This window comes from Gopherus evgoodei, chromosome 1 (assembly GCF_007399415.2).
Source record: "Gopherus evgoodei ecotype Sinaloan lineage chromosome 1, rGopEvg1_v1.p, whole genome shotgun sequence".
In the NCBI taxonomy this organism is placed as follows: Eukaryota; Metazoa; Chordata; order Testudines; family Testudinidae; genus Gopherus; species Gopherus evgoodei.
The window spans coordinates 59,966,288-59,994,224 of NC_044322.1; positions in this window are offsets into that span (position 1 = coordinate 59,966,288).

Sequence of the window (27,937 nt, forward strand, 5' to 3'; positions counted from 1 at the left end):
TGCTAACCACCTCTGGACAGAGTGACCACTCCTGACAAGACGAGAAGGTCCTGCTGAGGCGATCTGCCAAAGCGTTCCTGGCCCTGGGGAGGTGCGCAGCTACGAGATGAATGGCATGCTGTACAAAGAAGTTCCACAGCCAAGCAGCTTCTTGGCAAAGGGCTGACGACCAGGATTCACCTTGCTTGTTGATATAGAACATTGTGGTGGTTTTGTCCGTTAGGTCTGAACCACTCTGCCCCTCAGATAAGGCAGGAAAGCCTGGCAGGCCATGCAAACTGCTCTGAGCTCTCTGATGTTTATGTGGAGGGGGCAACTGTGACTCAACGACGAACTTGTGTGCTGAGATTGCCCAGGTCAGCTCCCCAACCCAGATCCGAGGCATCAGACACCAAGTTTACTGATGGGGTTGGGGCTGCAAAGAGGACTTTCTCCAATACCGATATGGGATTCAATCACTACATGAGTGACTATTATATGTGGTCTGGTACTTTGACTGGTCTATGTTGTGTCTGTGGGGATGTAGACCGACACCAGCCATCCTGTAGGGGCCTGAGATGGAGCCAGACTACAGAAGTACAGGCTGCCATGTGGCCCAACAACCTCAGGCATGTGTGAGCGGTGGTGAGAGGGTGGGCTCACATGTATGAGATCAGATCTGTCATGGCTCAGAACTGGGCCTTGAGGAGGAAAGCTTCGGCCCAAGTTGAGTCAAGGACTCAAGCCCCAATGACCTCTATCCGTTGCACCAGCATCAATTAAATTTTCTTTATCAACAGACCCAGATCACAACAGGTGGAGCATACCAGATCAAGGTTCCTCTGCACCTGATCCCAAGATCATCCCTTGATGAGCCATTAATTGAGGTACAGATAAATCTGAATACCTCAATGCCTCAGGTATGCAGCCACTGGCGCCATGCACTTTGTAAATACTCTCAGGACTGATGACAGTCCAAAGAATAGTGCCGTGAACTGGAAACAGTGCTGGCCCAGCACAGAATGGAGGAACCGTCTGTGTCCTTGGAAAATGGAGATTTGGAAGTATGAATCCTTCAAGTTAAAGGTGACATACTAGTATCCTGGAGGCGGCATACCAGTCTCCAGGGAGGGAATAATGGAGGCCAGGGAGACCATGCAGAATTTCAACTTTTTGAGATGCTTGTTGGGGCATCACAGGTCCAGGATGGGTCTTCGACCCCCTTTTGTTTTCGGGATTAGGAAACAGCAAAAGAACCCCCCCTTTTCCCGAGGCACCTCCTCTACCACTCCCAGCTGCAGGAGGTTTTCTACCTCCTGAATGAGGAGTTGCTTGTGAGAAGGGTCCTTGAAGAGGGACAGGGAATGGGGGTGGATGGGAGGGGCGGCCAAGGACTGTAGGATGTAGCCTAAAGACACTATGTTTAGCACCCAATGGTGCGAGGTTTCTCGCAACCATGCCAGTTGAAGGGGCACAGCAGTTGAGGAAAGAGGGTGGATCCTGTAATCTGACTGGGGTGCCATCCTCAAGTGCACTCTCAAAATGCCTGCCTCTGGCCCTCATGGTGTCTTGAAGAGCCGGGTTGAGCACATGAGTGAGAGGACAAGAAGCATCATCATTTATACCCTTTGTCTCTGTCCTTTCTCCTGTAGGCACCTTGCCAAGGAGGCTCCCAGGATCTAGGAGTAGGAGAAGCCCAGAACTGCTTTCTGACCTACTGCTGAATGTGGATGCCCAGTGAGCGTAGGGTGGCATGGGAGTCTTTAAGGCTCAGAGAGGGGCCCCATGCCCTCAAACGGGAGGTCCTGAATGGTGGACTGTATCTCTTGGGATAAACCCAAGGATTGCAGCCAAGAGCTGCACCTCATTACCACTACCAAGGCAACAATTCTGCCGGGTGAGTCTGTAGCATCTCAGACCATCTGGAGGGTGCCCCTTGCTACGGCTTTGCCCTCCTCCAGGATCGTGGCAAATTCTTGGGAGAGGTCCTGGAGGAGGACCTCCTTGAACTTGCCAAGGGAGTCCCACAGATTGAAATTCTACCTGCCCAACAAGGCCTAGTGGTTGGACACCCGTAACTGTAGACGGGGCATTGAATAAATTTTCCTGCCAAAAGTTTTCCACTCTACAGTTCCTCTCAAATTTGTCTTCTTTATTCTTAGGCATGTTGCTCACCTGGTCCTGCCTATCCCTTTCGTTGGCTGCAGACACAACCAACAACTCAGCTGGTGAGTGAGTGTAGAGATACTCAAGACCTTTTACAGAGACATAATACTTCTTTTCCACGCATTTAGAACTGGGCAAAATGGATGAGGGGGTCTGCCACAACACTTTAGCAATTTTGAGGACCTCTGGGTGAACTGGCAGCATGACCCAAGATGGGGTAGCAGCCAATATTACATTAGAAAGATCATCCAACTGCTCTGCCAACACTTTGTCCTCTGAGTTTAGATTGGAAGCCACCGTCTTGAGGAGAGCCTGGTGCTCCTTAAAGTCATCGGGAGAGCTGCTAATCTGGGAAGGGCCTGCCACTGCTTCATCTGGCGATGAAGACAACAAGGGCATCGCAAAGGGAGGGGTGGGTTCACCTTCTCCTTCTGGGGATGGCTCCCTAGGCATCAGCACCTGCTGTGCTACCCATGTCAGATTCCACACCATGCTCCAAGCCTGATGGGGATGGTTTGTCCAAGGCAGCCAGGTAGGAGTGGTGAGAGTATGGCACTGGAATCATGGGCATGCCCCAAGGGTCCCAACAAGGCTATTGTGCCAACCACTGGCCCTGCTGCCATAGGTGACACACCAGTCTCCAGAGCCGCTGGAGATATATGCTCCCTTGGCAAAAGGCTGAACTCGGACCAGCCACTTTCCAGGGACCAGAGTGGGGCAGTGGAAGCCTGTGTGTCTGCCAGCCTACTCTCAGCACCAGAGACTGATGCCTGGAGGGTGGGTATCGGTGCCTTTGCACAGAGCGGTACTGGAACAATGAAGACCGGTGCCCACGATGGTGAATGATCTTGCAGCGGTAGGGACCAATGCATGGAGGATCATCTAGATTATAGGAACCTGCATCAGGGTGATTGCTGGCGAGAAGCTGGTCAGTAGTGGGAATGCAGAGACCGGTGCCTCGATTCCAGTGTCCCATGCCACAGAGATGGAAATCACAAGTGTGGTGGCAGAGACATGGGTAGTCTGGCCGGTGACCGAGGTTGCAAAGAAAGGGTCCTAGGTCATGAGGATGTGGAATTACACCTGTATTGTGGAAACCAGGAACATTCCATCGCCCTTTGGGGTGGCCCCATGGCTGGCTTGCTCTTGGGTTGCAGGGCCTCAGCCACATCCAGCACCGGGCACGGAATATGCGGCACCAACAGGCCCACCAGGTCTTTGGCCATCTTGGCAGCCTCAGGCATCAAAGGCCCCAGTAGGAGCCGGGGTCCCCTACTGCTCCCAGGAGTTGAAGATGGACCCCTGTTTGGGCTGGGGGTCTGACCGAAGCAGCACCCCCTTGCAGCTCCCATGGGCACATGGTCTGAACAGGGTCCTTTGCCCAGAGCTCTCTTCCCCTTTTTGGATGGCGTCAGGGAGCTTTTCTTTCTTTCTTTGTCTGCTTTTTGGTCACCATCAAGGAGGAACAGTGCCAGGGGGAACCCAGTGCCAGTGGGGCACTGTGTCTCAACAGCGAGGTGCTGGGCGTGGAGACTGATTGAGAAGGTTCTGACGCCAGGTGAAGTGCCGCCTCCATGAGGAGGGCTTTCAGGCAGATCTCCCGCTCTTCCTGGGTTCTCAGACAAAAGTTCTTAAAACAAATCCTGCAGTTCTCCTTTGTGGGACTCTCCCAAGCCTCCAAACAGGTACTACGGGGGTCACTAACAGCATAGGCCTGTTGCATGACTAACACAGTTTGAAGCCTGAGGAACAGGGCATGCCCTGCCCCAAGGCAAAGTCCCTGCCAGGACTCTAACTACTAAACTAATACCTAACACTTAACCATTAAGTATCTGAGAACTATATACAAAGAAGCAGCAAAGAGTCCTGTGGCACCATATAAACTAACAGACGTTTTGGAGCATGAGCTTTCGTGGGTGAATACCCACTTCATGGTATTCACCCCTGAAAACTCATGCTCCAAAACATCTGTTAGTCTATAAGGTGCCAGAGGACTCTTTGCTGCTTTTACAGATCCACACTAACATGGCTACTCCTCTGATACTATATACAAAGAAGAGAGTCAATGGGCTGTTAGAAAAACTGCTAACACTCTTGTGTCATAAACAGATAGCTAAGGATTAACATCTCTTTCACCTGGAAAGAAGTAATCTGAAACACCTGACCAGAGGACCAATCAGGAAACCAGACTTTTTCAGGTCTGGGTGGAGGGAAGTTTGTGTCTGAGTTCTTTGTCTTCTGCCTGTCCCTCTCGGCTATGGGAAGGACTTTTCTATTTCCTGTTTGCTAATCTTCTGTTTCCAAGTTGTGAGTACAAAGATAGGTTTGGTTTTTTTGTATTTACATGTATGTAGTTGCTGGAGTGTTTTGAATTGTATTCATTTTGAATAAGGCTGTTTATTCATATTTCTTTTAAGCAATTGACCCTGTATTTGTCACCTTAATACAGAGAGACCATTTTTATGTATTTTTCTTTCTTTTTATATAAAGCTTTCTTTTTAAGACCTGTTGGAGTTTTTTCTTTAGATTTACTAGCCTGACTTTGCAGTCCCTCTGGGTGAGGGGGGAAGGGAGATTAGCTCTCGGTACTTCTGTTCCAAGGCTGGAAACGGGGAGGGTGGAATCCCTCTGTTTAGATTCACGGAGTTTGCTTCTGTTGATCTCTCCAGGAACCCAGGGAGGGAATACCTGGAAGGGAGAAGGGAAGGGAAATGTTATTCCCCTTTGTTGTGAGACTCAAGGAATTTGGGTCTTGGGGTCCCCAGGGAAGGTTTTTGGGGGGACCAGAGTGCCCCAAAACACTCTAATTTTTTGGGTGGTGGCAGCTTTACTTGGTCCAAGCTGGTAACTAAGCTTGGAGGTTTTCATGCTAACCCCCATATTTTGGACGCTAAGGTCCAAATCTGGGACTAGATTATGATATTGTGGGAGCGGTGGGATAGATAGAATCCAGAAGCCAGTAGGAATATTATATTTTTCTTTTCTCTTCTAGGGGCTTTTAAGCAGAGAGAAACAGTTTGGTTTTAAAGGGAATGAGAGAGAATTTTTTTTTCCTCTGCTCTCTCTTGCAGTTTCTGGCTTGCATATTAAGCAAGTAACCGTTAAGCTGTGACAAAAGGGTCTTTTGTGACACATTAGCACTCCCATTGAGAGTCATTACCAGCACAATACACATGCAAATAAAGTGGTTTTTCTGGTTTACTTTACATTGAAAAGATTAGCTAGAGGAAGACAGGGAAAAAGGCACTGTTGCTAGGCAGACCCCAGGAGGCAACAGAGAACCTGCAGTTCAGACAACAAACACCGGAGGGCACCCCAACACAAGAAAACAGGAACCATGCCTAACAAGACAAAAATGGAGGCCAAAGAACAAATCAAAGACGCCAAGCACAGGCGACATATGGAAAAAAAATACAAGAACTAAAAATAAAACAAAAAGAGATGGAGCTGAGAAAAAGAGAAAGAGAGGCAACTCACAAACAAGAGATGGAAAGGCTACAAAAACAAGAAGAAGCCAACAATGCAGCCCACCAACGAGAGTTGGAAAAACAGAGGGAGGCCCACCGACAGGCCATGGAATTAGAAAAGGCTAAGCAACAGGCTCCAGCCAATCCTAACAACCCTTCGCCAATTATGGTTCCACATCCCAAGAAATTTCCCACCTACAAGGCAGGTGATGACACCGAGGCCTTCTTGGAAAATTTTGAAAGACCCTGTCTTGGGTACAGCATCCCTGAAAACCAGTACATGGTAGAATTGAGGTCACAGCTCAGTGGACCTTTAGCAGAGGTGGCAGCTGAAATGCCTAAGGAGAACATGAACGACTATAAACTTTTTCAAACCAAGGCCAGATACAGAATGGGGATAACCCCGGATCATGCCCGTCGGCGTTTCAGAACCCAAAAGTGGAAACCAGATGTGTCATTTCCCAAACACGCCTACTACGTTGGGAAAAATTATGAGGCCTGGATATCAGGACACAATGTTAAATCCTTGGAAGAACTGCACCTCCTCATACAAATGGAGCAGTTCTTGGATGGTGTTCCTGAGAACATAACATGGTACATACAAGATGGAAAACCCAAAAATCTCGCTGAGGCGGGGGAAATTGGAGCCAGATGGATGGAAGTGGCAGAAAGCAAGAAAGCTACTGTCAAGGGGAACGAATACCCCAGAGGGCACACCGACCATAAACCCTACAACCGAGGGCAGCCAAAAACCCCACTTACAACCCAAGTAAAGCCACAGACACACTATTCTTCCACCTCACCAGTCTCCAGTAACTCACCTCGACCCAGTGACCCATCAGATGGAAGATGCTTAAGTGTAATGAACTGGGACATATCAAGGCCAACTGTCCAAAGAATGCCATCCGAGTGCAGTTCATTACATCACCATCACCCAAAAGATCCCCAGGCCCAGATGCCTCTCAAATACCCTTGGCGCGAAGGGAAAATTTGAGAGTGGGCGGAAAGAAGGTTACCGCGTGGAGAGACACGGGGGCACAAGTGTCAGCTATCCACCAATCCTTCGTCGACCCCAAATTCATCAACCCAAAGGCCCAAGTGACAATTTACCCCTTCATGTCACAAGCTGTAGACTTGCCTACAGCTGAACTGCCTGTCCAGTACAAAGGCTGGTCAAGAATGTGGACATGTGCATTCTATGACAATTATCCTATCCCCATGCTATTGGGGGAAGACTTGGCCAACCAGGTGAAGTTGGCCAAGAGAGTGGGAATGGTTACATGTAGCCAAACCAGGCAAGCTTCTAAACCCATTCCTGTTCCTGAGCCGTCCACAGGCGCCCCATCTGTGTTACCAGAGACACAGACAGAGGTAGTGGACCCGGATTCCATGCCAACCACTGAAACAGCCACAGCACCTCCAGTCCCAGGCCCGGAACTGGAACAGCAACCAGCACCAGCAAGTGCAACCACATCTTCAAACTCAACGCCAGAGGGCACCAGCGAGCCAAAACTGGCAGAAACAACAGACAGCCATACCCAAAAGGCTCAGCCAGAGCCTGAAATACCCTCAGGTGCACCAGCGGAGAGCGGTTCACCAGCAACGGAAACAACCCCATCACCTACATCGCTTCCAGAGGAACCAAGCCCAAGTCCCCAGTCTGAGGAAGAACTGGTGACCCCAGCCTCAAGGGAACAGTTCCAGACTGAGCAGGAAGCAGATGACAGCCTTCAGAAAGCGTGGGCGGCGGCACGGAGCACCCCACCGCCTCTCAGCTCTTCTAATCAATCCCGGTTTGTTATAGACCAAGGACTTTTATACAAGGAGATCCTTTCTGGTGGACACCGGGAAGAATGGCAGCCACAAAAACAGTTGGTAGTTCCAACTAAGTACCGGGGGAAGCTCTTAAGCTTAGCCCATGATCATCCCAGTGGCCATGCTGGGGTGAACAGAACCAAGGACCGGTTAGGGAAGTCCTTCCACTGGGACGGGATGGACAAGGACGTTGCCAAGTATGTCCAGTCTTGTGAGGTATGCCAAAGAGTGGGAAAACCCCAAGACCAGGTCAAGGCCCCTCTCCAGCCATTCCTCATAATTGAGGTCCCATTTCAGCGAGTAGCTGTGGATATTCTGGGTCCTTTCCCAAAAAAGACGCCCAGAGGAAAGCAGTACGTACTGACTTTAGTGGACTTTGCTACCCGATGGCCGGAAGCAGTAGCTCTAGGCAACACCAGGGCTAACACTGTGTGCCTGGCCCTAACAGACATTTTTGCCAGGGTAGGGTGGCCCTCCGACATCCTTACTGATTCAGGATCTAATTTCCTGGCAGGGACCATGCAAAAACTGTGGGAAACGCATGGGGTGAACCACTTGGTTGCCACCCCGTACCACCATAAAACCAATGGCCTAGTGGAAAGGTTTAATAGAACTTTGGGGGCCATGATACGTAAATTTGTCAACGAACACTCCAATAATTGGGACCTAGTGTTGCAGCAGTTGCTGTTTGCCTACAGGGCTGTACCTCATCCCAGTTTAGGGTTTTCAGCGTTTGAACTTGTGTATGGTCACGAGGTTAAGGGGCCATTACAGTCGGTGAAGCAGCAATGGGAGGGATTTACGCCTTCTCCAGGAACTAACATTCTGGACTTTGTAAGCAACCTACAAAGCACCCTCCGACACTCTTTAGCCCTTGCTAAAGAAAACCTAAAGGATGCTCAGGAAGAGCAAAAGGCCTGGTATGACAGACATACCAGAGAACGTTCCTTCAAAGTAGAAGACCAGGTCATGGTCTTAAAGGCGCAACAGGCCCATAAGATGGAAGCATCATGGGAAGGGCCATTCACGGTCCAAGAGCGCCTGGGAACTGTAAACTACCTCATAGCATTTCCCAATTCCTCACTAAAGCCCAGAGTGTACCATGTTAATTCTCTCAAGCCTTTCTATTCCAGAGACTTACAGGTTTGTCAGTTTACAGTCCAGGGAGATGATGCTGAGTGGCCTGACGGCGTCTACTACGAAGGGAAAAAAGACGGTGGCGTGGAAGAGGTGAACCTCTCAACCACCCTGGAACGTCTGCAGCGGCGACCAATCAAGGAGCTGTGCACTAGCTTTGCCCCATTGTTCTCAGCCACCTCAGGACGGACTGAACGGGCACTCCATTGACACAGGTAATGCTCATCCCATTAGAACCCCACCCTACCGGGTGTCTCCTCATGCCCAAGCTGCTATAGAACGGGAGATCCAGAACATGCTACAGATGGGTATAATCCGCTCATCTACCAGTGCATGGGCATCTCCAGTGTTTCCGGTACCCAAACCAGATGGGAAAATACGCTTTTGCGTGAACTACCGTAAGCTAAATGAGGTAACTCGTCCAGACAACTATCCAATGCCACGCACCGATGAGCTATTGAAAAAGTTGGGACGTGCCCAGTTCATCTCTACAATAGACTTAACCAAGGGGTACTGGCAAGTACCGCTAGATGAACCTGCCAAGGAGAGGTCAGCATTCGTCACCCATGCGGGGGTGTATAAATTTAATGTCCTTCCCTTCGGACTTCAAAATGCACCCGCCACCTTCCAGAGGCTGGTAGATGGTCTACTAGCAGAACTGGGAGAATATGCAGTTGCCTACCTCGATGATGTGGCCATTTTTTCAGACTCCTGGCCCAAACACCTACTACACCTGGAAAAGGTCTTTAAGTGCATCAGGCAGGCCGGACTAACTGTTAAGGCCAAAAATTGTCAAATAGGCCAAAACAGAGTGACTTACCTGGGGCACCAGGTGGGTTGAGGAACCATAAACCCCCTACAGGCCAAGGTGGATGCTATCCAAAAGTGGCCTGTCCCAAGGTCAAAGAAACAGGTCCAATCCTTCTTAGGCTTGGCCGGGTACTACAGGCAATTTGTACCACACTACAGCCAAATCGCTGCCCCACTGACCGACCTGACCAAAAAGACCCAGCCAAATGCAGTTAACTGGACTAATAAGTGTCAAAAGGCCTTTACCCAGTTTAAGGCGATGCTCATGTCTGACCCTGTGCTCAGGGCCCCGGACTTTAACAAGCCATGCCCAATAACCACGGATGCATCTGAGCGTGGTATAGGAGCAGTTCTCATGCAGGAAGCAACGGATCACAACTTCCATCCTGTCGTGTTTCTCAGCAAGAAACTGTCTGAGAGGGAAAGTCACTGGTCAGTCAGTGAAAAGGAATGCTACGCCATTGTGTACGCCCTGGAAAAGCTATGCCCATATGTTTGGGGACGGCGGTTCCAGCTACAAACTGACCATGCTGCACTAAAGTGGCTTCATACTGCCAAGGGGAACAACAAGAAACTTCTTCGTTGAAGTTTAGCTCTCCAAAATTTTGATTTTGAAATTCAGCACATCTCAGGAGCTTCTAACAAAGTAGCTAATGCACTCTCCCATGAGAGTTTTCCAGAATCCAGTAGTTAAAAAGTGTTCTTAAACTGTAAAAGTCTGTTAGTTATATACTTAGTGGTATATGTAACGGTGCATGTGTTGTATTAATCTGTTTAGTTTAAAGTTCTAGGAGGAAATCGCCGCCAGTGAGCTTCCCCACTGTCTGCAATTTGGGGGGCGTATCATAAACAGATAGCTAAGGGTTAACGTCTCTTTCACCTGGAAAGAAGTAATCTGAAACACCTGACCAGAGGACCAATCAGGAAACCAGACTTTTTCAGGTCTGGATGGAGGGAAGTTTGTGTCTGAGTTCTTTGTCTTCTGCCTGTCCCTCTCGGCTATGGGAAGGATTTTTCTATTTCCTGCTTTCTAATCTTCTGTTTCCAAGTTGTGAGTACAAAGATAGGTTTGGTTTTTTTGTATTTACATGTATGTAGTTGCTGGAGTGTTTTGAATTGTATTCATTTTGAATAAGGCTGTTTATTCATATTTCTTTTAAGCAATTGACCCTGTATTTGTCACCTTAATACAGAGAGACTATTTTTATGTATTTTTCTTTCTTTTTAAGACCTGTTGGAGTTTTTTCTTTAGTGGGGAACTCCAGGGAATTGAGTCTGTGCTCACCAGGGAATTAGTGGGAGGAAGAAATCAGGGGGAAATCTGTGTGTGTTAGATTTACTAGCCTGACTTTGCAGTCCCTCTGGGTGAGGGGGGAAGGGAGATTAGCTCTCGGTACTTCTGTTTTCTAAGGCTGGAAACGGGGAGGGTGGAATCCCTCTGTTTAGATTCACGGAGTTTGCTTCTGTTGATCTCTCCAGGAACCCAGGGAGGAAATACCTGGAAGGGAGAAGGGAAGGGAAATGGTTTATTCCCCTTTGTTGTGAGACTCAAAGAATTTGGGTCTTGGGGTTGTCATAAACAGATAGCTAAGGGTTAATGTCTCTTTCACCTGGAGCACCTGACCAGAGGACCAATCAGGAAACCGGATTTTTTCAACTTTGGGTGGAGGGAATTGTGTGTCTAAGGTCTTTGTTTTCTGGCTGCCTGCTTTCTCTGAGCTTTGGAGAAGTAGTTCTGTTTTCTAATCTTTTGTTTCTAAGTGTAAGGACAAAGAGATCAGATAGTAAGTTATATGGTTTCTTTTCTTTGGTATTTGCATGAATATAAGTGCTGGAGTGCTTTGATTTGTATTCTTTTTGAATAAGGCTGTTTATTCAATATTCTTTTAAGAAATTGCCCTGTATTGTGTCATCTTAATACAGAAGAGACCATTTGTATTTTTTCTTTCTTTTTATATAAAGCTTTCTTTTAAGACCTGTTGGAGTTTTTCTTTACTTCAGGGAAATTGAGTCTGTACTCACCAGGGAATTGGTAGGAGGAAGAAATCAGGGGAGATCGGTGTGTGTTGAAGTGGCTAGCCTGATTTTGCATTCCCTCTGGGGGAATAGGAAAGTCCTTTTGGTTTCCAGGACCGGGAACGGAGAGGGGGAGTCACTCTGTTTGGATTCACAGAGCTTGTGTCTGTGTATCTCTCCAGGAGCACCTGGAGGGGGGAAGGGAAAAAGGATTATTTCCCTTTGTTGTGAGACTCAAGGGATTTGGGTCTTGGGGTCCCCAGGGAAGGTTTTTCAGGGGGACCAGAGTGCCCCAAAACACTCTAATTTTTTGGGTGGTGGCAGCAAGTACCAGGTCCAAGCTGGTAACTAAGCTTGGCGGTTTTCATGTTAACCCCCATATTTTGGACGCTAAGGTCCAAATCCAGAGAGTCAGTGGGCTGTTAGAAAAACTGCTAACACTCTTGCAAGGCAAAATAAGGCACTCGGCCAACCCTCAAGGGTGGTAAGAAGGAACTGAGAGGGTGTAGGGCTTGCGGCACCTAATATATGGATGCATTAGCACGGCACTCCAGAGAGCACCACTGCCGGCACTACAGATATCGCTAAGGCAAAAATCTCCGACGACTGTGCACGTGGGCACGCACACCTACAATGGAATTGACATGAGCAAGCACTTGAAGAAGCAGCCTGTTTCTATTTTCAGGTGGAAACAGTGAAAATCCTATTCTGTGGGCACATCTAAAAAAACGGTTACCAACCTTTTAGTAACTTGTTCTTCGAGATGTGTTGTTCATGTCCATTCAAAGTAGGCGTGCACGCGCCATGTGCACGCCAGCCGGAAGATTTTCCCCTAGCAGCGTCTGTAGGGTCAGCTCAGGCGTCTCCTGGAATGGCGCCGCCATGGCGCCCTATAAGGGGGCCCGCCGACCCTCCACCCTCTCAGTTCCTTCTTGCTGGCACTTCAACAGAGGGGCAGAAGGGTGGGTGTTGGAATGGACATGAACACCACATCTCGAAGAACAACAGTTACTAAAAGGTGGGTAACCGTTTTTTCCTCTTCGAGTGGTTGTTCATGTCCATTCAAAGTAGGTGACTCACAAGCCTAACCTTAGGAGGTGGGGTTGGAGACCACTGCTGACTGGAGTATAGTGCGACCAAAGGCTGCATCATCCCTAGCCTGGTGCGTGATGGCATAGTGAGACGAGAACGTGTGGCTGGAGGACCACATGGCCACTCTACAAATCTCCTGAGTCGGAACCTGAGCCAGGAATACTCCCGAGGAGGCCTGCACCCTAGTGGAGTGGGCTGTGACCGGAGGGACAGGGGTCTTTGCTATACGGTAGCATTCCCGGATGCAGGTCGCAATCCACGAAGAGATTCGCTGAGAGGAAATCGGGAGCCCCTTCATCCTCTCTGCCACTGTGACGAAAAGCTGGGTTGAGCGTCTGAACGGCTTGGTACGCTCTATATAAAAAGCCAAGGCCCTGCGGACCTCCAGGGAGTGCAGCCTCCGCTTTTCACTGGAGGCATGTGGTTTCAGGTAAAACACCAGGAGAAAGATATCTTGGCCCATATGGAACTGTGAAACAACCTTGGGTAGGAAAGCCAGGTAAGGTCTAAGTTGGACCTTGTCCTTGTAGAAGACTGTGTACATGGGCTCAGATGTTAACGCTCAAAGCTCTGACACCCGTCAGGCCGAGGTGATGGCCACCAGGAAGGCAGTCTTGTATGACAGGTACAGCAGGGAGCATGAGGCCAGAGGCTCAAAGGGAGGCCCCGAGAGGACGGAGAGGACCAGGTTCAGGTCCCAAGCAGGGGTCGGCTGACACACATGCAGAAAGAGCCTGTCCATACCCTTGAGGAAACGCCCACCCAGTGGATTCGCAAACACTGAGGTACTCCCTTCTCCCGGATGAAAGGCGGATATGGCCGCCAAATGTACGCAAATGGAGAAAAGGGAGAGGCCCAGTTGTCTTAGGTGAAGCAAATAGTCAAGGACAACGGGAATTGGAACCCCTAGCGGGTCGTGACCCCGCTGACCCGACCAGATGGAGAAGCGCTTCCATTTAGCCAGGTATGTGGCCCTAGCTGACGGTTTCCTGCTACCCAGCGGCACCTGCCTGACCTGCTGGGAACACTGCAACTCCACTGGGTTCAGCCATGGAGCATCCAGGCTGTAAGCCGAAGGGACTCGAGGTTCGGATGGCGGAGGGAGCCCCAGTCCTGCGGGATCAGGTCCGGGAGTACGGGCAGCGTCAGGGGCTATCAGGATTACCCTGGTGTGATCCCTGCAAATCTTTAAAAGCATCCTGTGTATCAGGGGAATCGGAAGGCACAGAGCAGGCCGTCTTCCCATGGCTGAAGGAAAGTGTCCGACAGAGACCCCCGACTGCGGCCCAGAAGGGAGCAAAACTGTCGGCACTTCCTGTTTTCCCTTGAGGCAAACAGATCTAACCAGGGAAAGCCCCAGAGCTGGAAAATTGAGCGCACCACATCCCATTGGAGGACCACTTGTGACCCTGCAACGAGCGGCTGAGGGTGTCTGCCAAGCCGTTATATCTTCCAGGGGAGCAGAACGCCATCAGGTGAGTGGAATTGTGGATGCAGAAATCCCACAGCGCGAGGGCTTCCGTGCAGAGAGGAGAGGAGTGTGCACCCCCGTTTGTTGATATAAAAGACTGCCGCCGTGTTGTCCGAAAAGACTGAAACACATCTGCCAGCCAGATGAGACCGGAAGATCGAACATGCCAAGCAGACCACTCTCAGTTCCCTGACATTCATATGCAACTCGAAGTCCTCCAGCAACACCAATCCCTGTGTCCTGAGGCGTCCCAGGTGCACTCCCCAACCTCGATCCGAGGTGTCTGTCACCAGGGAGAGGGAGGGCTGCGGGGCAGCAAAGGAAACACCCATGCAGACTTCCCATGGGTTGAGCCACCACTGAAGCGAGCGCAGCAGCAAGCGGGGAAAGGACACCACAGAGTCCAGGGGGTCCCTGACCAGACGATAGACTGTCGCCAACCAGGACTGCAGTCTGGCGTGGACCACTGAGTTCAAATGCGGCACTGCGGCCAGTACTGGGGTCGCTAATGAGCAACTTGGAGTACCATGCGGTGCCAGCATAGCCCGAACTAAAGCCGCTTCCGGGGCCCCTGCCCGGTTAGGGAGTGCTGAACCTGACGATGGCACACCCCTGCCCGGCGACAGTGCCAATGTGGGAGGCAGTTGCACCGGGCCACAGACGTCGAGGACACCGAAGCTGACCATGACCAAGGACCAAACACCTGGCCTACCGACTGATGGTAGGCCCAAGGAGTCCAAAACGGCCACTGCGAGGGCGGCTGCCATTGTTGATGCCACTGCGGGTAACATTGGTGGCTCGCCCCTGATACCGATCTCCTGCTCCGCGACCTGCTGGAGCAATAGGAGTCCGCCTCCGAGTCTGAGGTCTCTGAGTATGAGGAGATGGGGGGAGCGGTGCCCGGTGCCGAAGGTGAGCGGTGCCGAGGCGACGGGGAGCCTCTCCTCTGGTCCAGTGCCGCCTTCGCAGCTCGGTGCGGGGAGGGAGGTGACAGCGTGGCCGGCTTACCTCTAGATTGTATTGGTGGGTGGACCACCGTAGGCAACTCCCGACAATGTGGGGAGGCTGGTGCTGGGAGACTCATCAGGTCTGAGGCTGCCTCGAACGCCTCTGGCGTCAACGGGGGGTGTATGTCTCCGCAAAGGCCCGGAGAATTAGGCTGGTCCGGACTCGACTCCCGGAGCGGTGCGGGAGTCAACGGAATCGCTGGGGGCTGCAATGCAGCCTGTCCACTTAGCCCCGGGGGCGAGGGCGGCCTCGGGTCCTGGTGGGGAGACCGATCCCTCACCAGCTTCTTTTTCTTGGCAGGCACCGGCGAAGGTGCCGCACAAAGGCCTACTTCCTATGACCCAACTCCGCCCAGTGCCGGGTCTTGGACGACCTGAGCTGGGCCTTAAGTCCTGATGCCGGTGCCGGGGCACTCCGCACCGAGGACGGATCTGGGTCTGCGGGTAGTCGCAGGGCCGCCTCCAGCAGGAGGACTCTAAGTCTTTGGGCCTGAATTTCCCACAGTCCTCACAGAATTTGAACCCAGGGGACCCGGGCATGCCCCAGCGGGCGACGAAGACTGTGGGGGGGGGGGACCCCCCAACTACGAAAACTATATACAAGATCTATCTAACTAACTATAATATAACTGAATACACAGACTAAATGGTACGGATAGGACACTGCCAGATTGCTATGCAAGAGAAGTTCCAGCTAGCCATCACCAGCGGTAAGAAGGGACTGAGGGGGTGGAGGGTCGGCAGGCCCCCTTACAGGGCCCTACGGACGCTGCTAGGGGAAAATCTTCTGGCTGGCATGCATGCAGCGCGCGCACACCTACTCTGAATGGACATGAACAACCACTCGAAGAAGAACCATGGATTCTTGAATACATTCACATTCACATCTGAACCTGTGGATGCCTATCTGCAATTTTGAGGAGTCACCCACCACTAATTTGTCTGACTCTCTCTCTTAACCAAATACCATCAAGCAGCAGCAATAAAAGCAAAAATAGCTTTTTAAATCATTATTTTTGGCTTGAAACGCTCTGTTCAACATTTGCTGGCTTTCTATAGTAAGCTAAACTAGTATTCTAGTTTAAACACTCCACAGCCCACAAAATGTTTAAGCCTATTTTAAATTTCAGATAATCCGAGTGGCTGAAGTTTTGAAAAGAGGAGCTTAGTTTAAAAACAAAACTACAACAAAATAAAAAAAAATAACTTTCTACTAGGATAATATTCCAATATCAAAACTTTGGATAATACATGCTTCCAACAGTGACCAAGGCACCTATTAACAGATAATGGGTTGTGCTGTATTTAAGACAGGACAAAGATGCACTATCACATCATACTATGGTGATGAGCATAGTATAAAAACCCATATAGATAAACAATCCTGAGTAGATCTTCAAAACTTTTACAAGGATATTCTTCCTAGCTTGAGTTCTCAAGAATCTACAGCCTTTTCTTTCTTTTTATATTCATGTAGTACTCCCAAAAGCAGGTACAGAAGTTTATCATGTAAGGGTCCAATCCGGTTCCCAGTAACAACAAAGGAACTCTCTCATTGATTTCAGTGGGAGTAGGACTGGGCTCCCAACAAACAGCTAACAATTCAGCTTCTCTCGTAAACAACTCTTTTCATCCCAGGTACTATAAGGACAGCGGCTGAGTTTTTCCTTTTGTTTTTCTTTTCTTTTCTTTTTTCATTCTTACTTGAACTATAAAAACAACAAGCCTTTTCTGTGCATGCTTCCAACCAAAAAGTGGGCACATTTGACTTAGATGCAAATTTCAGAGTACTCCGGAACTTAATGCTAACACAGATACACATAAAGAGTGAATTGTCTTCTACAGTAGTGTTTTTCCCCCATCTGTTTCCTACCATATCTTAGATCAGTCCACAAACATGGTTTGGCACATCTCATTTCCTCATCATCTAAAGTCAAAATGCTTTTTTATTATGAAAAACAGTATCACAGAATAAAAAACATATATCCTTCTACAGTATTTTAGGTTCAGCATTGCTGACTCAGAGAACATTACCAGCATGTTTTCTTTGGCAACATACTAACTTGGGATTCACATTAAAGTGTTGGATTCTACAGGGTCGAACAAAAGAGGAGGTATTGTACATTAGACTAACTAAGAAGCTTAATTTAAAAAAATGCGAAGCTTATTTCTTATTTATTATGCTTTCGTAAAATAAATGAATGCAAAAACCCAGTAGTATCATGTGCGTAATAGCAACCTAGAGCTATGGTACTGGCTATTTAGAAATACTATTTCTATTGAGAGAAATATGAGAGGATACAAAAAGTCCCTTTTTAATAGTCATCCTCATAATAAAATGTCGAATATTAAGGCAATTATATATCAATATTATTACTCACTATATTGTTACAAAGTTAACACTTTTGTTGGGTGGGGGTGGAATCCACAGCACTAAACTATAAATAGTACCCTTTAATGTTGTGCATAGTTTTGGCTTTCATTCACACAAAATATAATGAAATTGACTCGAGCTGTGGATTAAACGCAGTTAAATCACGCAATTAACTCAAAAAAATGAATCGTGATTAATTACAGTTTTAATAGCACTGTTAAGCAATAGAATACCAATTGAAATTTATTAAACATTTTGGATGTTTTTCTACATTTTCAAATATATTCAATTACAACATAGAATACAAAGTGTACAGTGCTCACTTTATATTATTATTTTTATTACAAATATTTGCATTGTAAAAATGATAAAAGAAATAGTACTTTTCAGTTCACCTCATACAAGTACTGTAGTGCAATTTCTCTGTCATGAAAGTGCAACTTACAAATGTAGGGTTTTTTGTTGCATAACTGCACTCAAAAACAAAACAAGTCCACTCAGTCCTATTTCTTGTTCAGCCAATCGCTAAGACAAACAAGTTTATTTACATTTATGGGAGATAATGTTGCCTACTACTTATTTACAATGTCATCATAAAGTGAGAACAGGCATTCGCATGCGACTTTTGTAGCCAGGTATTTACATGCCACATATGCTAAACATTCATATGTCCCTTCAGGCTTCGGCCATCAATCCAGAGGACATGCTTCCATGCTGATGATGCTCATTCAAAAATAATGCATTAATTAAAGTAGTGATTGAACTCCTTGGGCGACAACTGTATGTCTCCAGCTCTGGTTTACCCACATTTTGCCATATATTTCATGTTACAGAAGTCTCAGATGATGACTCAGCACATATTATTTAAGAACACTTTTGCTGCAGATTTGACAAAACATAAAGAAGGTACCAATGAGATTTCTAAAGATAGCTACAACACTCGACCCAAGGTTTAAGAATCTTAAGTTCCTTCCAAAATCTGAGAGGGATGAGGTGTGGAGCATGCTTTCAGAAGTCTTAGAAGAGCAACACTCTGATGCAGAAACTATAGAACCCAAACTAGCAAAAAGGAAAATCAACTTTCTGCTGGTGGCACTGACTCAGATGATGAAAATGAACATGTGTCGGTCCACACAGCTTTGGATTGTTATCAAGCAGAATTCGTCATCAGCATGGAGGCATATCCTCTGGAATGGTGGTTGAAGCATAAAGAGACATAGGAATCTTTAGCGCATCTGGCATGTAAATATCTTGCAATGCCAGCTACAACAGTGCCATGAGAACATCTGTTCTCACTTTCAGGTGACATTGTAAACAAGAAGCAGCCAGCATTGTCTCCTGCAAATTGTAAACAAACTTGTTTGTCTGAGCGATTAGCTGAACAAGAAATAGGACTAAGTGGACTTGTAGGCTCTAAAATTTTACACTTATTTTTTAATGTAATTTTTTGTACATAATTCTACATTTGTAAGTTCATCTTTCATGAAAAAGAGATTGCACCACAGCACTTGTATGAGGTGAACTGAAAAATACTATTTCTTTTGGTTATTTACAGTGCAAATACTTATAAACAAAAACAAATATAAAGTGAGCACTGTATACTTTGTATTCTGTGTTGTAAATGAAATCAATATATTTGAAAATGTAGAAAACATCCAAAAATATTTAAATAAATGGTATTCTATTATTAACACTGCAATTAATCACACAATTAATTTTTTAATCACTTGACAGCCTTAAAATTGACATATTTACGGAAAAATTATCCTAACAAGAAGCACTTTAGATCTGAGATGCCATAAGAATCTCAAGTGTTGACATTTTATGTTATTAGCCTTAAACAAAAAATTAAAACTTTCAAAAACATCTAAAATTAACAGACAATCAGTTGCAAGTGAGAACAAAGGACCTTTTACATCTAATTTCCTTAATCAATGGTGCAAAATTTTTGAGCGTCATTGCTCAGAACTCTGCTTAGGATAACAAACATTGTGTGCACAAAAATATTAGGGTAAATTTAGATATTCATCACCACTATGTCATCAGTTTTCTAATGATATTACCAGGTGCCCTTTAGATACAGATCATGATACCAATGAGTCGGGGTACATTGGTCAGACCACCTGAAACTCACTGTTAGATACCAGGGAGCCTATCGCCATCTGGCCTTGGGTTGCTATTAGTGTCACACTGTCTGACCACGTTTGTAAAGCTGATGGGGGAAGTTTGTTGTAGTATGAGCTGGTTTTTTTATGGTCTTCATGTTTGTTTTCCTCTCTAATGTCTTCAGCGCACTCCTAAATTATTCATTCTTTTATTTTGTAGTGACTGACATATGAAGATTTAGGGCGGACAATTATTGCACCTAAGCAACAGGAGTTCACAGCAATACATTAGCCCACCTGATCATGGGATAGTGAAATAGCTCCTGGATCTACTACCCCTTTTTAGAGAAAATCTTTCATTGGGATGAGAGATAAGGAATGTAGAGGTAACTCTCTCCTGGGACTGGCACGGGTAGGGGAGAAGGTGGGGACAGGGAACAGGGCTGGATGTGGGGCAGAAAGGGAGGGGGCAGAGCTTGAGCCAACAGAGAGGAGTAAGGTATAGGGTGGAAGAGGCAACTCCCTCCAGAGAAGTAGAGGAAGCAGGGCTGGGTGTGGGGCAGAAAGGGAGGGGTAGACCAGTTCAGATATAGAGATCTGGGGCTTGATTCCTGTGACAGTTCTTACTGTGAGTCACCCTGTTACCCTCCTGCCTCCAACAAGAGGGGGACCCGCTTGTGATTAACTGGGTATCAGCTCCCTGACACTACCAGCTAGCTAGCCACTCAAACACTATCCTCAGGGCTCTGCCAGCCCTCACACTGCCTTACAGGTTAACCATAGGTGGACCCCAGTCCCAGATCCCCTTTGAAATGTTCCTCTATAGTGTCCAGCCCTTTATCTACTGAACATTCACAGAAATACCAGGTCTCCTGTCCCCAGCTTCTCTGAATGAACACAAGATCAGCTCCTTGTATAACACCACAGCACGGAGATATATTTATAGTGAAAATAACACTAAGTTTATTATCAATAAGTCAAGAGACAGTAAGGAAAATGGAAACAAATAATCCCTAGCTATGGGGCAATTGGAGAAGTGGGGCCACACCCCAAACTAAAGAGACATGTAGGAAGTAGTCACAGGAAAGCTGGTCTTGATCCCCCCCTGCTGGGAGGGAGACCCATCTCCCCATGACCTACACAGGGTCTTGGGCTGGGAGCCAGTGGAGAGAGAGGGCCCGGGTCCCCCTATCATCCCTTCTGGCCTACTGGCTGAAAGACTAGTCATCTAGCCACTAGGTTGTGCACAGAAAACCCTAACACAAGTTCATTGACTAGTTCTGTAGTGGGGCAGTCACCCCGCTCCAGCTAGGAAAGGGTTAAAAACCGGCCCTTGGAGAGGGGTGGGGCTGAAAGCAGCTAAGGGAGGCTGATTGGGTAGGCAGCTGCAGCTGTGGCCACACCCAATTTGGGTCCAACTGGCCCTGATAAAAGGGCTGGGAGCTAAGCAGAGGGAGTCTCACTCCAGTGGCGGAGTGGGAAGGACCTGGCTGCTGGCTAGAAAAGGTTATCTCAAACAAAGCAGTGCTGGGGAAGGACAGACAGAGCTGGGCAGCTCTGGCTAGGTGAGTCCCGGCTAAAAGGGCCTGTGGAGGTACTGAGGCTGCAGCGATGCAGCCAGGCCAGGAAAAGGCAGCAGGTCCAAACCCCCTTGCCAATGATGAGCGGCCTTTTCAGACTACAGTTTGCCCCTGAGAAAAGGGGCTAGATGAAGACTGGCAGTCGGTCACTGAGGCAAGGTGAGCTTTGGGGAATTGGGGTTCCCCAGGAAGGGGAGGATTCCATAGTGTGGGGACACTGCTGCAGGGCAGTACCCCAGAGAAGGGGCACCGCGGGCCAGGACGGGATGTGTTGCCTGAACTAAAGGGTGGTACTAGAAAAAGGGAGAAGCAGGCAGCAGCAAGGGAGACACTGACCAGCAGGAGGCGCTCAGAACCTAGAAGAGCTAATTTCCAGACCAACCAGCAGGATGCACCACACCAGTGAGTGCTCCAGCGGACTACAAGTTCCAAGAGGTATTCTGCGTCAAAGAAAGCATAAAAGGTTCTATTAGGAGATGCACACAAGTAAACACTGGAGGACATCACTGATAGAGAAGACTGAAAGCAGGAAAGAAGGACAGGACTATGTTATAAAGGGCCTTGAAGGTAAGGATCAGAAGCTTGTGTTTAATGTGGTGTAGAAGTAGAAGCCTGTGAAGGGATTTTAAAAAAGGGTGACAGGGCAGAAACTATGCTGTTCAAAACACTACTTAGTAGCATTTTATATGTTTCTTCCTATAAAACATCAAACCCATACCCTATAGCATCTGTGGCAGAGGGCCATTTATTGGACAATGTTGTTTCTTGCCCAAAAAAAGTAGTACACAGCCTTCCCTTTCCCATCTCTTCATGTGTTTCTATAGAAATTGCCTTCCATATAAACAGCAGCATTCAGTAATACATGAAAAAACAAGTAAGGTATGTAAACTTGCACCTACAGAACATTTTCTTTCTGTAGAAATTTAAATACAGGATAAAAAGATCCACTGCATATAGAATAGCATTAATAGTTTACCACTTCTTCAGCATGAAACCACCAAAGCCCTTCTTTTTCTATCCTGGTCTCCTTTAAATAGCATAGTGGATTTATAGTTGTGGAATATAGGGTCAGTGTCTACCTGGTAGATTTGCTGCATATGTAATGAATGCATTCCTCCTCAATTGATGGGTCTGACTTTTAGCAGGCAAGAGAAGCAGTTTTCTGCTTAAACCTGTGCCCACCTATGAAAGAAGAGGAAATGGGGCTAAACTGTTAGCATTAGGACTGGGATGAGAGGTCAAATGAGCACAACCCCCTTGTGTCAAGTGAGGTCTTGTTATGACTTCTCTATTCTGCAAGCTAAATATTTTGCTAGTTTTCGGTAAAATCTGGCCCTTAAATCTCAACTAAGCAATATCCACCACCAATTAAGCTTTCAAATAGTGTAAGCTATGAATGGTATATCTAAGGTGCTTTTATAATTTTACATGGCACCTGTTTCATATACTATATGTCTGGTTTCTGGTGCCAAATGTTTACTTTTTATTGGAAACCGCTGGAGCATTGTAAATATATGGCAACCAGCTATAATTAAACAGTTTAGTTAAAAAGAATTTCTCACTTTAAGAATAGGGAGCCCAGTATGGATTGAATTTCAAAGCTTTAAATACTGTAAAAAGCCAGCAGATGGCACCTAAATGTAAGCAACCAAGTCCTGGAGGACCAACAGCCTAGAGGGGCAAGAAGCCAGAGAATTCCATGACAGCAACTGCAGCCACTCAGCAAATGCCCAACCTGGAGAGGAATAGGTGCAGGCTCACACACTTTACTCCAAATAGTTGGAAGAGCTGGCTCAGTTTGACTCCCAGATTGTACATTGCCCAGGGAAGCAACACCAGAATGCCGATGCCTTGTCCAGGAGGCAGGGGTGGCTCTAGACATTTCGCCGCCCCAAGCACGGCGGCATGCTGTGCGGGGGGCGCTTTGCCAGTCGCTGGTTCCGCAGCTCCGGTGGACCTCCCACAGGCGTGCAGGAGGTCCACTGGAGCCACGGGACCAGCAGACCCTCCAGGCATGACGCCGAAGGCTGCCTACCTGCCACCCTCCCGGCGACCGGCAGAGCGCCCCCCGCGGCATGCTGCCCCAAGCACGCACTTGGCGTGCTGGGGCCTGGAGCTGCCCTTGCCTGGAGGCCTGATTTAGGAGATGATGAACTGCAGGCGTGCCATTCTCTAAGGGTGGGGGTGGGGTGTCAATCAAGTTTGTAATACTCAGAGATACAGAAAAGGTCAGTGGGTCAATAGATTGGCATAGGAGCCAGCAGAAAGATACTGATATAGAGAAATTAATAAGAAGTGAAAAAAACTGGTAGCAGTGAGTTCCAAGAGGAAATTCAGCATCATCCTCACCTGAAAAGGTATCTGACTGTGGATGGCAATAGTTATATACTTTAGGTAAAAGGATTTGGTAATTTCTCACTTAAACAGGGAAGCCAGCTCCCATTCCAATATGGTTGGAGTTTGAAAGAGACTTTAAATACAAATCTCACACTGAAATCAAGGAAAACTGAGAATTTGATAAGAATGGATCTTTTAATTGACATGTGCCAAAGGGGCAAATATAAATCATAGTGTCACTGATACAATATGAGTATTTATTACTAATGTGTGAACTCTCATAATTACTGTTACACAGATTCTGAATTAGATAAAATTGGTAAAATATTACTTAGGTTTTGAATATGGGTGCTTTATCTTACGGTGATGTCACACACAAAAGATGGTTTTGGAGACACTCTCACACATGACAGAATTACCAACTTGAGATTTCTGCGGGGCTGCTGGAATTACCAAATGTAGCACATCATCACTCAAAATAATACACAACCAAGTGAACAGGAGAGGTTTGCAAACATTGTTAGTTCCACAAATTGGGGGACGGAGGGCTAGCGTCATAGTAAGATCTGTTGGCAAAATGTGTTTTCCTTTTTTTGTTTTGTTTTGAGATAGACATGTTGAATCACGTTATCCTTTACTAACATTTGCTCTCACAAGAAAAGCAGAGAATTACAGAAAATCTGCAATTATTTCAATCAAGAATCCATTGATGCCAACTGGCAAAGGGTTCATTGTTCTGCAACAGCAACTTCTATGGGGCCTGACAAACTCACTAAACCAAATAGGTTGCTGTAGTATTTATCTATAAAGAATACCATATGGGATCTTAAATGAAAGCCGGGATCATGCTGGTTATTAATATAGTTTGTATGAATGAATAGCTTCCCATCCCCAAAAGAGGTAAAGAATTGATTTTGCCAGACACAGCAAAGTATATTCATGTCTGCCTAGGTTCATATGGAGAATAAGCATTGTAAACCAAACAAAATGGGAGCTACACTTGCATGTCAAGTCAAGAAGAGGATGTGAAAACAACCCGGAGCCAGCACAACAAACAACGGGGGGGGGGGGGGGGGAATCTTTATTCTGAGGTCAAAACAAGGAATTTTTGGAAATATAAAAATAAGCTGAAAGCCATTGTGGTAGAATCATAGACTTTAAGGTCAGAAGGGACCATTATGATAATCTAGTCTGACCTTCTGCACAGTGCAGGCTACAGAATCTCACCCACCCACTTCTGTATCAACCTGCGTCAGAGCCATTGAAGTCCTCAAATCATGGTTTAAAGACTTCAGGATGCAGAGAACCTTCCAGCAAGTGACCCATGCCCCATACTGCAGAGGAAGCGAAAAACTCCCAGGGCATCTGCCAATCTGCCCTGGAGGAAAATTCCTTCCTGAGCCCAAATATGCCAATCAGCTAAACCCTGAGCATGTGGGCAAGACTTACCAGCCAGAATACTAAAGAATTCTCTGTAGTAACTCAGATCCCATCCCATCACAAGCCATTGGGCATATTTACCGCTAGTAGTCAAAGACAAATTAATTGCCAAAATTAGGCTATCCCATTATACCATCCCCTCCATAAACTTATCAAGTTTGGTATCCATTTACTGAGGAAACTCCCTGTAGGGTGTAGGAATATTCATAAAAACTTGGATCCCGGTTTTGACTGAAAACCAGCAGCTCTGTCAAAGACTGAATCCTTGGGAGAAAATTTACTGTATAAAATAAGAAGTGTAATCATTAATAAGTGTAGAGCTGGGATTGCACTTTTTGTTTTGTTTTATGTTTGTAACCAGATCTGTTTCTACCCCTTATCCTTTCTCAGTATCTCTTAAATCATAAGAACGGCCAAACTGGGTCAGACCAATGGTCCATCCAGCCCAGTATCCTGTCTTCTGACAGTGGCCAATGCCTGGTGCCCCAGAGGGAATGAACAGAACAGGCAATCATCAAGTGATCTATCCTGTCTCTCATTCACAGATTTGGCAAACAGAGGCTAGGGACACCATCCCTATCCATCCATCCTAATAAGCATTGATGGACCTATCCCCCATGAACTTATCTAGTTCTTTTTTGAACCCTGTTATAGTCTTGTCCTTCACAACATTCTCTGGCAAAGAGTTCTACAGGTTATCTTAATCTTTGAAAATAAACTTTTCGTTGCTTTCATTCTAAATATATTTAGTGCTATAATGTTATAAGGGACCCGATCCTGAGTTGCACTAGTCAAGCTGCATGTACACTGTCTCTTTGGGGGGACAGTTTAACTGATAGTTAATGTGAGTGTCCTGTGATGGGGCTGGATACTGCAGTGAGTGTCCCGAGAACTCAGAGGTTATTATTACGCTCACAAAGCAGAGTAATTATACCAGAATCTACATCACTTTTATTCTGGAATAGTATCAACATGGGGAGCTACTCTGGAATAGCTATTGCAGATGAGCTATGCTGGTCAATTTCCCCATGTAGACATGTCTAAGAGAGTTAATAAAAAAATATAGACGGTTATGTCCTTAATATGCTGAGAACACTCAGCTTTATATAGACTTTCCATGTAACCGTGAATTGGAGAAAATGACAAGTGTCTACAAGAATGAAGCTCAACCAAGATAAGACCAAAATACTCTCTGTGGGAAGCAACTGAGGCCAACAATTTCAGGAGAGACTACTGATTGTGGATGCCCAACCTGACCTTCCTTAAAGGGACTCAATTTTCATAGGGTGACTTCTCAACACTTTCTGAAAACCAGGCCCTTTCAGTGTGATATACATTGAGCAGATAAACACTGAGGTACTCAAAATCACTAGTTACTCTTGAAATCTTGGCTTGAAAGAACTGGTGAAATAACCTTGGTACCTTTGGCTGGGGGTGTGCAGCTGCCATTTACTATTTACAATATTACAGCTTAGGAGTCTTGTTAGCATCCAGGAGCATCCCTGGATTTCCAAGAGCATTTTTTCCATCTGTATCTGGCAAGACAATTTTGACCATTACTTGTAGATGTAGAACTTCTTACCATCATCCATATCTTTGCCATTTCAAGACTACACTATTGGAGAGGTCTGCTTGAGGCTACATCTTGACACAGCTCAAAAACTTAAGCTTCGGGAGTATGAAAATTTCAATGTTTAGCAGTGCCCAAGTGAAACCAATTAAAAGAGAGAGTTAGTCAGTTTATGGCCAGTCTATGGATTTTAAATTATTTGTTTCAAATTCAATTAAACTACCAACATCTCCATTTTCAAATATTTGGCTGTCATTACCCTTTATACATATACTTCTGAGTGAAACTATTTTAGGAATATTTATCCTAGCTAAAAATAAATGAGCATTTACTTCTCAGCAATGTCAACCTCTAATTAAAACCAGTTCTCTGGCCAGACATTATACTAAAAAGAAAAAGCTTCTAGTAACAAAATTTTCATTGTTAAAGCAGGGCTGTTCATAAGCAATTATACCTTGTCAACTCTAACAGTTAATCTAACCTCTTCAGTGACACCCAGTTATTTTCACACTGAACATCCTGATACAAACCAATAATTATGGCCCTCACTTGCTATCTCCACTGACATTAATTTCCAGACTATAAAGACATAGGCACATAAGCTCATAACCATATCCACAGGATCATTAAGGTGTTACTGTATTTCTTTGAAATAGGACATTTATTTCTGCAATGGTTTGATCATTCAATAACAAACATTTTAATCTTCTCCCTGCTTGTATTTATTCTGCCATTTTACTAACTGCTATTAATGGACTACTAGCAATAGGAGACCTTTCCATTGTACGTGTCATCTTTTCACTTGCAGTAAGTCATTTAAAAAAAATAAATTAGTACCATAATGTATAAACCACAACAAAGGTACAACTTATTAGCTTCTAATTTGTTTTCTCCTAGGAGCACTGGGCTGTTTCTCACTAGAGAAAGGGGGCAGCACAAAATTGCCAAAGAGGGGATGTAGAGGTATGGACTATGCCCCCTCCCACTCTAAATTTACTTGTTTGTAGCATGACCTATTTTACAAGCATTAAAATCACCTTAAACTACTTTAACTACTTACATTTCTATTATTATACACACATTTAGAAGCAGAATGCTAACACAAAATTGGAAAAAAGACAAAGACACAAATCAGAAGAAATTAACAGTTAAGAAAGGTTACCCTCTTAATTGTAGTACAGTAGAACCTAAGAGTTATGAACACCTCAGGAATGCAGATTGTTTCTCACTCTGAAATGTTCGTAACTCTGAACAAAACATTATGGCTGTTCTTTCAAAAGTTGACAACTGACTATTGATTTAATACAGCTTTGAAACTTCACTATGCAGAAGAAAAACGCTGTTTTTAACCATCTTAATCTAAATGAAACAAACACAGAAACAGTTTCCTTTCTTTTTTAAAAACTTTCCCTTTTTTTTTTTTTTTTAGTAGTTTACACTAAACACAGTACTGTTCTGTACTGTATTTGCTTTTTTCTTTTTGGGTCTCTGCTACTGCTGCCTGATTGCGTACTTCAGGTTCCAAATGAGGTGTGTGGTTGACCGGTCAGTTCGTAACTCTAGTGGTCCTA